Source organism: Corvus moneduloides, chromosome Z, assembly GCF_009650955.1.
Source record: "Corvus moneduloides isolate bCorMon1 chromosome Z, bCorMon1.pri, whole genome shotgun sequence".
Lineage (NCBI taxonomy): Eukaryota > Metazoa > Chordata > Aves > Passeriformes > Corvidae > Corvus > Corvus moneduloides.
In genome coordinates this window covers 44,399,502-44,417,157 of record NC_045511.1, presented here as the reverse complement: position 1 = coordinate 44,417,157, position 17,656 = coordinate 44,399,502, and the positions used below count along the sequence as shown (strand labels likewise).

Here is a 17,656-nt window from a genome sequence, read left to right as displayed (position 1 = left end):
CTCTTGTTTCGCAACTGCTGTGAGTCTTCAGTGAGCTGCGAGTCCAGTGCTGACATGTGCTCACTTGTTCACACAAACCAGAGTGATGCTGTGCCATATCCTGCCACAATAACTCTTGCATCGAGTGAGGGGGCAGCCAGCCCTTTATAGTCCCACTGCTGACCTTGTTAAAAACATAAGGATGTTCTCTTTCCCCTAGATGCGTGGTCCAGAAAATATTTGTGATCATGCAAATTTTGGAAGAGGTGTCAAAAACGAAGATAATTTTTGTTAGATGATGACGTATTTTTCTAATTATACTGATAAAGTTTGTTCTGTTAGTGTTAATGCCTTTATCAATTTTTAGCATGCTGGCACTGTTGTTTAAAAAAAAAAACATAAAGAAACCCCATGGTAAAATGCAGTTTGTGAAAAATTGAAGTGTTTTATAGAAATTTTCCCCTAAAAAAAAGAAAGAAATGAAAGATTTTTAGCACATTTTCAGTTTTCTTATGTCAAAGCATTTAACAAATATGAAAACAGCTTTTCTTCAATTTATAAGTACATTAATGTGCTGTATATGTAAAGAAATTATATGACTAGATGTTTAATATTACACCCTTTGAGTTTTATAATAAAAAGAGAACAAAATGTTTTAATGGTGTTGACAGATACTTAGAAATTAGTGAAATTAGTACTTTTGGGTTTTAATTTCATGGTAAATTTTTTATTTTATGGTAAATATATGATTTTTATGACTTTTGACTTCGATATGAAGTAATATTTTTCTGCTAACTGCTAGGAATATTTTCAGAACATGAATCGTGTTTAATGAGTTTTCTTCACCTTTTTGTGAAGGTGACACACATATTTTCCCACAAGATGGCAGAGGCGAGTTGTGAAATTTATGGGCACAGAGGTATGGAGACACGTGAAAAACTGAAAATAGACGATACAGGCTTGATAAACCAACAAGAATGAGGATATTACAGAGTCACAGGGAAAACTCCATCTTTAATTCACTTTTTTGTGACCAGACAGAGCAGTCTGTCTATTGTAAGTAAGATCATATACCATGGCTTTCCAATAGCAAGCCAAAATTGGCTACAAGATCTAATTACAGCTAGTTATCTAAGATTTTATTTTTATTTTAAATGAAGTGTTTTCAGGTACAGATTTCACTCTTACATACATATTTTTATATTCATATGGCTGAAAAGTGTTCATATATTAAGTCTGCTGTTAACTGAGTAGTTAGAACTCATACATTATTTTGCCTAAAAAAAAAATTAAGAAGAAAAGATATTTGAAGAGACAATAAAGGAGATTAATTACAAGTGTAGTGATAAATACATATCAGAAAATTTGTATTTTATTAATAATCTTAATTAATATTTTATTATGCCAGATCTTGTTCTAAATCTCATTCAAACTGAAATTAAAACCCCTGTAAGTAATGAAATACTGCATAGCAGGGAGTTGCCATAAATATACAGTAAAGAGCTTGTTCAGTCATGAGAGGAACCATCATCAGTGGGCAATGATCTTTACTGTTCCTAACTGAGAAATACAAGCACGTTTTTCACACTACTTTCATAAAAATCCTGCAATTCTTTTTATTTTGGTTTCATTTAAGCTCTGCAAGAAAGCGAGTGGAGTACGAAAGCCGAAACAGCAAATCCCAAGCTTTAAGTAAAAGCTGGGGTTTTTTTCCCCTGTTTTGTATGAAGCAGTTTGGACTGCGTGTCTGTCTCTCTACACATATATGTGTGTGCACACCTCCTGCGATCCCTCTGCCTATTTCCAGCTTTTCCAACCCTGTTTCCCAAAAGGATGTACACCTATGTTGCTAATTATGAGTACTACTTTACCATGACAGTGCAAAGAATGACCATTTTCTGAAGATGTTGGCGCAGAGTGAGTCCCCAAGTGGTGAAAACCATCAGTGGTGCAAACACAAGGGACAAGGCCAACTTGCAGCAGTTCAGGAGCTGTCCACATGAGTTTGGCGCTTCCAAAGTCACAACTCTCTATGATTTACTCGAGGTAATGTAAAGCCTTCCTGTGAGGTTTGCATGAGGAAATGTTTCATCCAAATGGATCCCAGCTGAAGTTAGGAATGGCCATTCAGAAAGCATGGCTTGGCCCCATCCAGCACATGCACTTGCTGGTAAAGGGTCACACTTGGATACCTGTGTCTTTCCAAAACACAAATGGGGCAGCTGGGGATGGCTGCTCCACAATGCAGCACGGAATTCTGGCTGAGACAGACTCTTGGTCCTTTCTTCTGACATCACAAGGTAAAGTTCCTACTTTGCAGCTTTCAGATGGGTTTCCAGCAAGGTGATATCACCTTGCCTTTCACAAGCAAGGGGAGTTGTCACACAGCCTCGAAGCCAGCAATGCAGCAAACTTGGGAGGAATGGATTGACTGTCTCAGCTGCTGTAGGGGGAACAAGGAGAAGCACGGTAGGCTGCAGGGGATGGGAAGAGCATGCATTGAGTCTTTGTATAGTTAAGTTTGCCTGTCTGTCCCTCAGTTGCTGTTACTCTGTTGGGTCTTTGAGAGTACTGTGGTTTACAGAAATGCATGTTTTGATGTCAGAAAAGACTGTTTATGTCATGTCCCGATTGTTGAACTAATATGGATGTTGCTTCTGTAAGATCTTGGAAAAGAAATTCCAGTGGGAAGGATGTTCCACAAGTCCCACAAAAAGTTCCAGCCTTAAGTGTTTAAGAGCTTTTGCTAATCTTTAGCATAGCTTTCCTTAACAATCATAATTTGTGTTCAAAATTTGTTGTTCTGACAGTGACTTACAGGAAGAACAAATGGTCATGATTATAAAAGAGATACATTTATTTGAGGAAAATTGCCTGTTCTTCTACCCTACATGTCTTTTTAAATTAACTTCTATTTTTTTTAATATGGTGCTTGGAACCAGATGTGGTATTCCTGAACTCACTGCTTCTGACTTTGAAGAAGGAGTTCCCAGCATTGCTTTGGCTGAAATGACATTTATTATAACTTGGAATTTTGTTTGGATTTTTTTTCACCTTTGACTATTGACCAAGTTCTCATTTGCTTTGTAATTGCTATGTCCATTGAACGCTTTGAAGGCTGATTTTTATTTCCTGTAGTTTTTTGATCTTGACTACCAAAGCTTCTTTTTTCTTAATGATATTTTATGTCTTTCCTGTTTTATGCAAATTCTTGTTAGCTCCATTTGCTAAGAGGTAGATTCCACCTCTGCTGAAATCATCAAGGTCTGCACTATTCTCATGAATGAAAGTTAAATAAAGTTATGAATACCTTAAAGCTAATTGATGTATCATGTAAATATTACATCAGCAAATACAAATAAGGTACAGACTTTATTCTGGCGTTCTCTAGGTATCCTTTAGTTTTAACCTGCTACTGAAAAAAAGTGACTGTCAGATATTTTTATGTTTTCAAAACATTTTGTTGCAACATAGACTGAGATGATTTTGTCTGCTCAAGTGAAAGCTTACTTTATTGATGTGGGGTTTTTGACTCATTACAGTGTCAGGTTGACACTGCTGTTTGAATGTCTCAAAGAAGAATGGGAAGAGTCCGACTCCCACAACACCCAGTTTTATTGCATTGGAGTAAACTGTGTTAATCTTTTTTCATTCAGGTTGTTTGGGTTTTTTATATATGAGCACAAATCATAAGCATGCAGGTATATTCTCTCACTTTTCTGAGCCTTTTAGACTGGTTTTGGACCTTCAGATGTTGGAAAAGGCAGACAAAACAAGAAATTATGAAGCAATTTAGCTGTGTGATGGAGTTAAAAGCAAACCAAGCAGACCATAGTTCGTACAAATCAGTTTCACAGAAGTAAAATCAACTTGGCTCCTGAAATCAAGTGTCTGCAAGAACAACCAGAGAAGCTGAAATTAAAAATAATTCACCTAAAATGTATTTTCAGCTTGCTTCTGCCATGGTATCATCTTTTTGAGGTAAGACTTATCTTATCCAAATACAGACTTCCAAATGCAAACCACTAGTGCTCAAGTATAAATAAGAAACTTTCTTACCTTTTCCAAGTATACTCTACCATGTCTTAAAGAGTTTGAAAGTTCTATAGCTGTTGTGAGTTGACTTAAACTCTTTTGACTACATTGTCACAGAAGGAGAATATACTCATTAAAAAGTCATCATAAAATTTCACTTGGAAATACATTTTTATAAAGATCTGTATTCCTGACAAACTTGATACCATTACCACTTTTAGAAAGTACAGTCAAAGGATGCAGGAATAGAAGTGACTTTTTTGCTTTTGATTTTTCTAATTGTGAAAAGAAAGTGTAGTTCACATAGGAAGTTTCAGGTTGTTTGTGCTGTCTCACAAGCATGTGGTGGCTTGTAGTTAAGCATGACAGAACAAATGGAATTGGCATGTTCTTCTTTCAAAATGCTGGTGAGAAAGCTGGAATAAAAATTGAAGGGAATGGTAATTAAATGGATGATATAACAAATTATGTTACTTTTTAAATTCTCACCTGCACAAACAAGAACAGATGTTGCTTAGCTTTCCACATTTTTCCCACATTGGAGAATAATGTTATGTATAAACACCCAAAAAAAGCAATATGCAAAAGTGTCAATAATTCATGTTTGTATATTACTTGGTTTTGGAAAGAAGAAGGCTGAATCGAGGATGTAAGCCAGGTTCATATTGTAAAGAAAGTAAACAAATTGATTTAAAACACCTTTCTATTTTGAAAAGTAAATAAAATACATTATTTCGTGGGCATTTTCTTTATGTCAGCATCTCTTAGTTTGGGCCATTTACATATAACATTAAAATATTTCATGATAGGTGACTCCAAAAAGACCTTGGACCTGGAAAGCGAATTTGCCCTTTATATTTCACCAGAAACAAGGATTCTGAGATCATTGATTTTTCAACTATTCTGTTGATAACAGGTCAGAAGATCTGATCCATTCTCCCAGCTCTTTTCATATACTAATTGGAAAAAATAAAAGTATTTTGCTCAAATAACGCTACGAGCAGCTTTCTGAATACAAACAAGGAATAGAGCTATCAGTACTTTGTCCTTACTTTCTAAACTAGAAGTTTTATAAATAGCACAAACTAAAAAAGGAGGAAAAAAATTTGAAGTTCATATTACAGTGGATTCAACAGTTTTGTTTGACTTTCAGTTTACAGCTGAAGTAAAATGTTTTCTCTCTCCTTCAGGTACTCTCAGAATTTCAATCTTACTGAGAGTAGATCTGAGGTTTTTCCAAGAGCTATCTTCCTCTGCTTTAGAGGCTCCACATTTTTAATTACTGCTACAAGTTGAAGAAATTCACTTGAATATGTAAAAACTTCATGAGGTTCTGTAAAAAGACAGAGCAAAAAGACATTGCTGCCTCCAGAAGAGATTATTGCCCTCTCTGAGAAATGCTGCATGGAAAAATATTTTTTAAAATTTAAATAAAATATATAATTAAAATTCAGGGACAATTTCACTTTTTTCCTTGGTTATTTTGAGTAAAGTATTTGCATTTATCAAACAGTTTTACTATCAAACTAGGCTACTCTGAAAAAGCCAAGAAAAAAAGCCAAACCACTTGCATTTAAATACTACAAATCCATTTTTATATCTGCCAAGTTTTGCTGGGCTTCACACCAAAATTATGTGAAACTACAAATTTCTTACTGTACCACTCTGACTCTCCAAGGATTAATTTAGAAAAGAGGAGTAAAAGCCCACATGTGTGTATTCTCTACCAAGATTCTTCCTTTAAAGTTTTGTTCTAACAGGTTTTTTATCTGTTTTCTATCTCTTTCGAGTTTTAGAGAAAAAAAACATTTGGCCAAAAGTTTCAGATCTTGCAGTGAACACCTGGCCATGAAATCCTCCTAAGTTTTAATCACAGTACCAGTGCAATAGTATGAGCTGTCTTTCACTTGTGATGAGGAATTTTTCCACAGTATTATCAATGTACAGCTCATGCAAAAATTCCTCATACAATTAACTTTTTTGACAACTGTTCTTTCCTTGCCTTCTTGACAGAGCAATTCAGTACGTTCCTTACTAATTATGACACTTAAGCACTTCAGAAAACACTTTTCATCTTCAAAGGTTTCTTCAGGCATTGATATTTGTTACGTGTTAAAACATTGACATGGGTCAGGCAGAGAAACAGCAGCCTCTTTGTAGGAGCCGGCGAAGGAGTAGAAGGTTTTGGGACGTGGTTCTACTTGCAGTTGTCCTCACACAGCCTTTTCTGCTGCCAGGCATGTTTACATAGCCAATAATTTCACCCTGGCTTAGCCCCCAGCTGCCTGCCACAAGGTTCTACACAAAATAAAGCTGGACCCAAACCCCAGCCTGGATCCCACCATCTGTTTCTGGGTGCACCAGGATCAGCAGATCCCTCCCACTGCATCCTGGCCACGGAACTGGCTGAACACCCTGACCACTGCTCCACCGTGCCCTGTGACATCCCTTCTCCTGGGTTTCCTTTTTCAAAACACAGACATCCAGTGCTCCAGCGGTCACATGGAAGTAGAGCTCCACCTTCAAACAAGTGGGGTCCCTGCAGCCCTTCTCGTCTCCTGCAGAGGGTGGTAGCTTCTTTACGTAGTCTTTGAATCTCACTGAGTTACATGATATAAGCCAAAAATAAAGTTATTACAGAGTATTATGCTCAAGCCATTTAATTGCAACAGCCAGAGTCACAAATCTTGATTTTGTAGTATATGTAGTAGTTAAAACCCTATGGGATAAAGTTTCAGGGAAATTTTATGGGGTTGTGTTTAATCTGCTGTAGCACACATACCACACAACACCTGCAATAAAAGAGTTGGATATATGGTTCAGTGAGCAGCATGACTGATATGTGAACCAGAAAGTCATAATATCAGGAAAGTTATTATTACCTAATCTCCTTTTTCTCCTTTGTATCTTATCACTGGACACATTATTTCTTTTACCAGTGCCTCAGTTTCTCTAACTGTACAGTAAAGAAAGTCACGCTTCCCAAAGTGCTCTGGACAAACTCAGTACTTAAAAATCTGTGGACAATTTGCAGATCTGTTTAAGAGCAGTGGCAAAACTTCGCAGGCAAAAAGATTTCTGCAGTTATGAGATATACCACAATATGAGACTCTGTGATTGCAAAAATTGCATTGACCTAATGGTCCTTGACACACAATTGTTTTCACACTGGCAATACAAATCCAGTCAGACCTAACAGACCAAGCACTGTCCCCAAGGTAGCTACCAAACTTTGGACTAGTAATGACATATGCATCCAAATAAAAGTGGTTCTTTTCAATATGTACAGATTTTTCCTGATAATATAAAAGACTTCTGGCGGCTAAAATCCATATATATATTGACAGTTATGGACAGTCTCCACACAATTTTTATACAAATCTTACAGCTGAAGGGAAAACATTAGGAAAGAAAACAAAGCAAACAAGCAAACAAACAATGCTTAAAACATCTAATTTTCTCTTACTGGGATGCAAACTATACCCTAAATTACACTGTATTTCCTTCAGAGCATAGTTTAAGCAACAGAAGTTTCATACCATCCTCTGAAGAGCACAAAGAAAAGTTGTGTAGTTTAAAATATCAAAAAAAATCTCAGTATTTCCAATTCATTAGAGTCTAACTCATATATCTGGTTTATATCATCATTTTTGTGAGCTGTTGATCACAATACATCAGTCATTACCCTCTGTACAGAAGATACACCAAATCCCTATTTTGCATTACCTTCAGTAGCATGTAGTTGTTCACTCTAAATGCTGAACCTGGGCTTCTCTGTTCCTGACTGACAGCGTCTCTGCAGAACACTCCTGGTGGAGCTCTTATGGTGAAACAAAGTCTGTTTCATACTGACTGCTTTAAAATTCACTTTTTTTCCTCTGTCTTTGAATTTCAGTTGATTTGTGAGTGGAGGATTCTTTTCATGAAGTGTTGAGGGGCCCCTGCAAGGACTCTGATCCACAGAAGAAGGAGCTGGAGCTTTTTGATCAGTGGCTTTGTTTTCTGCTTGAATCCTGAATGTATCAGCTTGATAAGTTTTTTTGGTTTAAGTTTTGTTTTACTATGTTTCTCATTTTATATTCTCCATCCTAGTTAGCAGATGCTTTTGAATTCTGTGGCACTCCCAGGATAACTGGATGGATAGGGAGGCGGAGCTCTTTATTCTCAGAGATTTTTTGATATCAATATTGAATTTAGTGAATTCCACCTGCACTGTAAAATAATCTAGCATACAGAGGAGTAGGTACTGAAACACTCGTGTAGCTGTGGTTAGCACCAAAATGCACTGGGTAAGTAGTGGACCCAAGTCACCTGGTCTTCTAAGCTAATATGGGATGGTTCATCTGCACCCTAAAGAACTTTTCTAGAGATGACTGACTGGGGGTGCAGAGCATCCCACTGGCACTTGAAATATGCATGAAGATGTTTAAATTATGTATGGCATATTGCCCCTGCTTCCCACATTCCTTCACCAGGAGCTTGCTATACCCAAATCAGGGTACTCTTTGTTGGTTTCCCTCCCCTCCTCTTCTCCTGGGTGCACACAGATGCCCTGCAGGGCTCCAGTGTTGCCCTCTGGCTGTTGGCCAGCCCTGCCATGCCTCTGGGTGCAGATGGAGGGGCATCCTCTCCCAGACAGCCCTCTCCCACACAGGGGCAGTTTTCTCTGCTGATCAGCTCCTGAGCCCTGCAAGCTTTCCAGTGCCAGTAATATACACACTTGAAGATTCAGGGGAACATTAGAAACCTCACGTTTTGCAGATCCTTGGAAGTATCTCAGAGGAGTTCAAGAGGAGTTCATTGACAACTTCTGAAAATCTCCCCAGAGTGGATGGTTACTGCCTGAAGGGCAGTTAAGCAACAGGGGAGACAATGAACTTAGTTTTAGTTGTGAAATATTTTTCTCTTTGATAAGGTTAATAATTTTAATGTGCAATTATATTTTCATTTGCAGTATGTAATATTCATACACTGATATTTTACTATCTCTAAAGAAATGTGTTTTGTTATCCTGTATTGTATAGCTGTAGCCACTTTCTCGGACAGCTTACTAAAAAATTTCAAAAGGGAAGATTAGCCATTGTCTCCCTGCAGTGAAGTTAATTTTCAGCTAACCATTTGGTCTTTCTGAAATTTGCTCTAGGTCTGTCCTGGTGTTCATGTTTGGTCCCTTGCCTCAATTTCCCCATTACTTACTGTTCTCATAGGTTTTCAACTGCCAGTTTATCACATTAAATGTCCTCCTGCACTTGTGGGCAATATAAAGTACAAAACTGTCTCTGGCTCCAAAATAATAGTTAAATATAATGAATTCTCTAAGCACTCTATTGAAATAAAACATTAATCTTCCACTTGTATCTACGCTGCAGCCTAAGCCATTGGTACATGACATTATTTCCAGTGCTGTAACATCTTCAAAAAAAAACTTTGTGAGTAAACCTTGTTTCACTGTTGCCTTAGTGTTTCTGAAAGCTAAAAGACAAAATCTGTTCCAAAAAGGGATTAAACTTCAGTGTCCAAAGAACACCTCTGAGACACAGACTCGGATCTGGCCCAAGGGCACCAGCTGGGTGCAAAGCTCCAAGGATGTCGAGGTTAAACTAGTTTACTCTGCATGGGCAATTATCCTAGTACAAACTACTCTTGACCAGAAGAGAGAACGAGCAGTTTTAGGAGACATCAGTAACAAAGTCCATACTGCTACACTGATAAGAAGGGAATAAACGAAAGCAGTTTCAATTAACAGAACTTCATCTGTATAAAATCTGTCAAGGGTGTCCCTCAATGATATTGACAGAATTACCTGCATACTATCAGCATATTAACTACAGTTGGCTTAACTCGTAAAGCTCTTACCTTCAGAAATGTTTCATACCTGCATTGCCAGTGGATGATCCAGCAGATCTCCACTCACGTCCCAGGAAATTAATCTTCTACTGCTAGGGATCTAGAATCCAAATCAACCAGAACTTAGAATTTGTCTTGCACTTGCACTCAGGTAGCATTATTAGAAAATGGTAAGACAGGGAGAATTAACTTCCATGCAGAAAACTTGCCCATAATTTCCCTCCTTAAAAAGAGATGAGGAAATATACATTAGCATACTTTTGTCGCTGATATAAATACATATTTAAATGAGGGAATAGTAACAGCAAATGGGAAATGTAATTTGCAGTGAAAATCTTGTTTGAAGTAATCGTGGGGGTAAAAGATAGAAAAAAAGGAGAACATCTTATTTTACGGTGCTGAATTGGAAGTTGTGTGTGCATTCATTTCTGTGTAGTGTTTAGTATTAAAAGCCTAAAGTTTCTACTGCCTATTCCTTTAAATAATAGAACTATTAAGGCAGCACACATGCCAGGGTCTTTATTAGACTATAGGTAGTTCTATTCCAATGTAAATTTCAATACCATGAAATTGAGATAATTTTATTCATTGTTATCTCCTGCTTTTCAACATACCACACATGGGATCTTTCTTTTTCATGCACTTTTGCAGCAGTGAGCCTGAAGAAAATGCATGTTAAATATCTGGTGCCTTACAGGAGCTTTGATTCTTGGTTTTTTCAGCTTTCACATCAAATTAAGTTGTTACAGCATAAAGTAATGAAAAGCAACATTTGTATAAAACTGTAGTTACATTTATTGATTGATGCTAAACCCCAGGCATTATATTTCCTTTCATTTCGGAAAATAGATGAAATTTGTTTAGCTCAATCTTTATTCTTTCAACAAAACCAAGAAAATTTTTCCAGTGTAGTCTGCAAACTGACTATCTACGCTTAGGAATTGAAAGACAACTTGGTGCTATGCTCCTCTTAAAGGTGTTTTTATCATGGCTTTTTACTTCTAGTCTCTACTCTTGTGCAAAGAGTTTTATTAAGCATTGTGCATCCTCATATGCAGCACCTCTGAGTCACAACTTACATACTTACCAGAAAGAAAGGTTAAATATGCTTGTACAAAGCTATCTATCAGAAACAAAGAACCCCTGCACATCTTGACATGTTTTGCAAAAAGTTCAAGGACTTCTGCAATATGATAAATTATAGTTGTGAGCAGTCTTTTGGCCTCTAGGATCTGCAGAGAGTGAAAGCTAGGCGAGAAAAAGAAGAACTGGAGTCATGTGAATTCGGCAAGTAGCCAGCTTTTCTGGAAGTCCTACACCAGCCCTAGTGGGAGCAATAGGATTTCCTTTGGTTGGCCTTTTGTGTTCTGTGAAGTCAGCACTCCTTCCCCTCCTAGAACAAGGGGGATGGTCTCTGGAATTACACAACCTCCTTAAGAATGTCTTTTATTTTGAGGTCTACAGCAGATAAAGAATAATTTGATATCTGAAATCACTGCCTGTCTTGTTGTCTGTTATTGGCTCCCAGTTTCTGCCTGTATCTGTATCTGTAAAAGTCTTTCAGGACAAAGGTCATTCCGTGTATATTCACCATTTCTTAGGCTTGCCTCACTTCTGGCTGCTCTCAGGGATGAGGCTATAGGCCACGTATTCTTGTCCAAAAGGTATTTACATTCTTACAAATATTAAGTTAGTGATGGAAAAACAACTTTTTGGTTTTGTGCTTGTGCAACAACTATCCAGATACGAAAATAATCTGTGAAAATATTTCTTAGGCACCTGAGTAGCAATCACTGGTGTTTCAAATAAGTGCTACTAGTACATTGGTGTCAGAGAGGTATTTATATATCTTTAATCATCCTAGTGCCTTTTAATTGTGTAGTGCTTAGCTAACTTTTTTTCAAAGGAAAGGTATCATTCAGGCTCAATTCCATCTTAGGTAAACTTCATCAGGAGTAAAGTTTTTCTAGCAGGTGCAAATAGGACAATTCTATGTCCTGGTGTGGTGTGTGACTTCACCAGAAAGATGAAAAGGCAGATATTGTGGACCCACTGCTATCCTTGGACCATCAACATGTCACCAGCTTGAGACCTCCTGCCAACTCCTGGTGGCCTCAGTGCCTGTTTGTGAGGTGCTGTCTGAAATCTGGTACGGGGTGAATAATAACTAAATCATTATAGTAATTTCTAACTGTCCCTACTGAAATACCATGTGGATGTTGCACTGCACAGATGAAAAGAGAGGACCAGTTCAGAATTACTAGTCTTCCATTTGTGATCAAAACTAGCTACAGGTTCATTGTCCCCCAGGGCACAAAGCTAGTTCATTAACCCCCTGCACTAGGCAGACTTTGCACTGACACCTTGTGCTAATGATTTCTCACGCAGAACCTGTCATTCCAGGCAAGAAGCAGGTTTGTGTCCTTGGAGTTGGAACTAGAGAAAATGTCATTGTGATTTAAGCAACAGTGATCAAAAGTAGCTAACACAAATCAGTAGGACTGAGTTCCAAGCCTTTATACTAATCCAAAATAAGTAAAGAACACCATGTTCAAAGAAACGGTTTTTGTATAAGACTTGACTTTTAAGTCTGTGCGCAAAAAATACTCTTTTTGATCTGAGTTCAGTGATTTTCCTCACTTATCTAAAAAGAGTTAGCAACACAGGTAGTAAATGAAGCTTGAATATAGAACAAAACCATCACTAGACAACTGTTTCTTTATGGTTTTACCAGCTCAAGAAAGAACCATATTGAGAAACTATTAATAGTGCTCTTAGAGCATTTATTTATTAGATTATTGTGTCTAAGAGAAGCAGGGGGAGAGAGGTGATGGACTCTGGGCCATGTTTTGCCCTTAGTGTTGAACTCCTGTGACTGGCAAGAGCTTGGACTGTCACTTTTTTGGCTCTCATGATAGTTGCACTTAAAGATCATTTGTGCTTTTACCATGAGCATGTACCATGTTAATGGTACATTTCCGGATACATTTACAAATCCATATGGAGACTAAGGAGGTGACAGAAGAGTTTCTACCCTGTATACTGTGGTGCTGAAGAATCAAAATTCTGACTGGGTTTCAGAGCAAATATGGCATGTTGGAAAGTAGGTATTAAATGTAACTTTCTGTGACAGTTGGAACATCCTTAAATGAATTACAGATTAAATATCTGTACTAAAAAGTCACTGAGTAGCAGCCTCTGCATTGTTGTTAATTGCTAATGAATCAAGCTATGCACTCCCTTCCAGACATTCAAACATAGAACTGGCCATGGAGTTTATACATGACAGATTTTGTAACTTAACAGGTATCAAAGAATTTCGGGATTTTGGACTCAACCAGTTTTTGGTCAACAGACATTTCTGTAATGTTATGTTTGCATATTGCTACTAAATATGATTATAAGGATAGGAAGCCAAATAGGAAAAGGCTATAGCTCGTCTTTTCTTTGTTTCTTTGTCTTTTATAGGTGTGAAGTTGTACATTGTAAAGCTACTTCTTCATTTCAACCAAGTCTTGCCATGTTTCCCTAACTAATCATGTGCAGTCTGAGTTATATAACTCCTCCTGGATTTGCTCTGATTTATTAATTTTCTATTTTCTCTAGGACTTTAAATCAGCAGGGGATATACAAATCACAAAAAACCATTTACTCAAAACCAAATTTTGAGCTCACTGGAATAAAACTCTGTATGTACAAAAATAAAGCCTTTGGATAATATTCAGAAAAGAAGGACACGTGAAATTTCATAGTGAAGCTGATCTGTGATGGGTGGAAGTGCTTGTTTTAATAGCAAAAAATATGGCAATAGCTGCACTGTGCAACCTGTACTCTAGAGGAAACAGCATAAATATTGTAATGCCCAGTCATTCAGCAGGAAAAAGAGTAACATTTTCCAAATGTGCTACTTCTTTATTCAAACTGCCTTCCATTTTGCAGGTGATATCTTCTTCTCTTTGCTTGCCTAGCTGTGGTTCCCACCCAAACACAATGCTCTGGGAAATAAGTTGTTGCAACAAATCCCCTTTATAAATAGTAATCCAAAGCTTTGTCTCAAAGAATACCAGGACAGCTGTCAAAAGAGGTGAGATTCGTTTACAAAGAGAACACGGAGATGTAAATGGATGAGGTAGGAGCAATGGGAAAAGGAAGCATGGTGTCTAAAGGTTAATGTACAGTGTAACAAAACACACAGGGGACATTTCAGGGGAAAAGTCAGAGGCATTTGAAATATGAGAAACTACATCCAATAAATCATATGAATTACTAGGTCATGAAATTTTGAGAAACTTTATTTTTATTCTAGAATAGCAACTGCTCTGGCTTGGAGAGAATTTTCTTTTCTATTCAGCAATAGAAGATGCGAAAATGTTTACTTTCAGCTTGTATTGGAGGATGGCAACTACTTCTATTCTTTTCCAAATGTTTGCTGTTCCTGTACCAGCACAAAGATGTATAAAGCTATAAAAAGTAGTCTACAGTCATGTGACACCTATCTTTTGAGATCCCACATGATTCATGTTTATGGTGACTTAAATTGGTATAGTGATTTAGTGTGATGCAAAAAAATACTTCCCTGGGCTTACACTTAAGGGTAAATAATCAGCCCCAAATTACATTACTGACTCCAAGTGAATTATTTTTAGTTTCTATTTTGGTAACTACTCTGGTGATTAACACCTAGGAAAACACAAGTACAGGGAACAATCCATGGCAACTTGATACTCAGTTTTCAGCTCTCGAACATGCAGAAAAGCAATTAGATTTTCTTTATGTTTTTATGCTGTATAATAGCATTAGTGCTCTCTAAGTCAAGCATTTCCTGGCAGCTAATGGTGGGTTGGGTTAAGAGCCCCTGGGTTTATATTAGACCTTTTACTCTTTCAGCCAGTCATTAGCAACCAGGAAATGTTTGACTCAGGGGTCATTATTGCTTAGATATTGCCTTTAAAGCTTCTCATTACTATCAATTCATTTTGCTTTTGTGCTGTATTAGCAGGCATAAGTAGTAATACTAATAAGTATAATAACAAATTAGGCCAGGGACAGGGCCAAGACAAATTATTTTCTACGTATTTCTAGTTTAGGGTTGGATATTGACACTGTAATAAATTCAAACAAGAAGAGTAAGTATCAAATGACTACTAGAAGAGAAGAGGCAAAATGAGAAAAGGAGAAAAGAAGAGGGAGAAGCAATCTCATGGCAAGAGAAAAAAAGACAGTCAGAGGGAAAGAGTAGCATAATGCCAAAGTCTTGAGAGAGGAATTTTGCATTCCTGCCAATGAGAAAAGGTACAAGGATATATTGCAGTGTGCCAAGTAATTGCACATATTTCATCACCAGTATCCTCTTTTTGCATTTTCAGTTTTATATACACAAACAATGACTTGTGGCTCAAGGCTGCAGTACAAATATTAAACAGTAGAAATATTAAAATCTCTTTGATGTAGTCACAAGTTTCCTGCAAGAGAAGACCTCATCTGAAATTCCCAGAAGCAAACAAAAATGGAATGTTGCCTCAGTGTGAACTAAAACTTTATTCCTTTTTCACCTGGTGAGATTGCAGCTCAGTTTCTAATCAGCCTGAATCCATTATCATGCATATTCCTTTCCTCCATCAGTTATCTTGTATACTCAGTCTTTCAGCTTCTCAAACTATCCTATCATTTGTTGCCTGGAAGAGAAGCTGACCCCGACCTGGCTACACCCTCCTTTCAGGGAGCTGTAGAGAGCAGTACGGTCTCCCCTGAGCCTTCTTTTCTCCAGGCTAGACAACCCCAGCTCCGTCAGCGGCTCCTCATCAGACCTGTGCTCCAGACCCTTCCCCAGCTCTCTTGCCTTTCTCTGGACACACTCCAGCACCTCAGTGTCTTTCCTGTAGTGAGGGGCCCAGAACTGGACGCAGCACTCTAGGCGCCGTCTCAAAAGTGCTGAGTGCAGAGGAACAATCACTATTGCTGATACGGACCAGGATGTCCTTGGCCTTCTTGGCCGTCTCAGCACACTGCTTGGTCATATCCAAAAATACAAAAGGTTGCATGCTTTTGACTGCCCCTTTATTTACAGCCATCAAAGAAAAGCACTGCAAGCTGAAGACACTGTAGTACACAGAGCACCCCCCTAAGCAGCCACCAGGCTACTGTTGAATTCCTAGCCCCTGTTTTTCACTGCCTTCACAACATTTTGTTCACTTCAACATGTGCTCATATAAATTGTCCCTGAATGAGTCAGTGTTCAGCAGTGAGACCTCCCACTGAGCTGCATTTTAGTGAAGCACTTTTGTGAGCACTCAAGCTCATCAATATTTCAGTAAACTTTGGGCAAATGTATTTCTAAGTTATTCTGGAAGCAGACTGAAAGTTGTGCTTAAATTAACCTTATATAAGTTAAAAGCACATTTAGGCATCTTGGATATCAAGTCTAAAATAGTCTGTTACTACTTGTGAAAAAAAATAAATGGGAGAAAGAATTATTTCTTTAAACATCAATGTACCTAGTCTGGAGACCATAAAGAGTATACTACCTTCAATCCTATTTATTTGATTACATTATGTTATCACTACAAGCCTCACTCAGAACTGACAAGATCTATTAAGCTAACCCTGTAAGTTATCCTGCAAAAATAATTGGAAGCCATAATTATCTAAATTTAAATTTGATGTCTACAGGTACATGCTACAAACAGGACCCTAGTTGAGTTTCAACCTCAGGTGAAAGTTGCCCTAAAGAAAAAGTGAAAATGTAGTATAATAAGATGATCAATACTTTCAAACTGATGCATTTTAGAATTAATTTCAAGTTAAATTAATTAACTCAATATTATGAGGAAAATGACTCAATATTTTGAGGAAAGATACATTCTGGGTAAGGAAAATAGTGTTGCCCACAAATGAAAATTCCATTCTATAGATCAGGAATAAAACTGGGGTTCCAGCCAACACCTGCAGAAGGTATGGTTCCCTGAGCTCTGGATTTGAAACAGATACATTTATTCCTAGCTGTATTTAGCCTTTCAGAAGTAGTATATGTATGAAACTCTCATAAGTTTGAGTTTCTCCATCTCAAAGACAGCAAGAAAAACACCCACCTGAATTAGTAAACTGCACTGAGACATAACTCCCTCAGTGCTTTACTGGATCAGTTTTCTAATTAAAGAAAGTAAATCTTAGTAGCTTTTAACTTACCACAATGTTCAGAGTTCCAAACAATTGTCTTGAACCCATAACCTATCTCAAACTGACACTGCAAGACCACTAAGGTTGTGAAGTCTAGTGTTCAGAAAATGAGGAACTACTGGAATAAAGTTGTCCCTGATATTTGCATTCACCTTCCTTATGCATATGCATTACCTTGCAATCCTTTCTTACGTAACAGCACACAAGCTGTTCCACGGGGTGCCTGACTCAGTCAGGGAAGCGTAATCATTTGGTATTCCCTTTTATCCTCACTGGAAAGGCTCCAGGCCTCACTTAATCATACAACAGGAAACCATCAGTGAATTAAAAGTTAGTAATTCCCTCACTAATATTTCTATAGTAATTTCTTTATGGTCTCTAAGACTGTGACTTTTAAAAAATATGTTTAGATATTTGTTCAGACTGCCAGTAACCTCCACAAAATTTTCAAAATTGTCTTTGTCACAAGGCTCTGCAGCAATCGTAAGCATGCGTGTGGTGGTCACCTCTGGTAGGAGTTACCCAGAGCATCCGTCCCTCCCCTGCTGCATTGGAGGAAAATTTGCTCTCCTATGGTACAGTCCCAAAGCACCATCTGGCAGAGATCAGGGCTGCTCTT

The 17,656-nt window shown here is 37.7% G+C and overlaps 1 long non-coding RNA gene across 1 annotated transcript; it reads right to left on the bottom strand.

Moving 5' to 3' along the window:
* Positions 1-973: 973 nt before the first annotated feature.
* LOC116438455 lies at positions 974-17,160 on the bottom strand. Its single transcript, XR_004237753.1, has 2 exons — positions 17,047-17,160; positions 974-9,961 (listed from the first exon to the last, which is right to left on the bottom strand). It is a non-coding gene; the product is annotated as an uncharacterized LOC116438455 (long non-coding RNA).
* Positions 17,161-17,656: the final 496 nt, after the last annotated feature.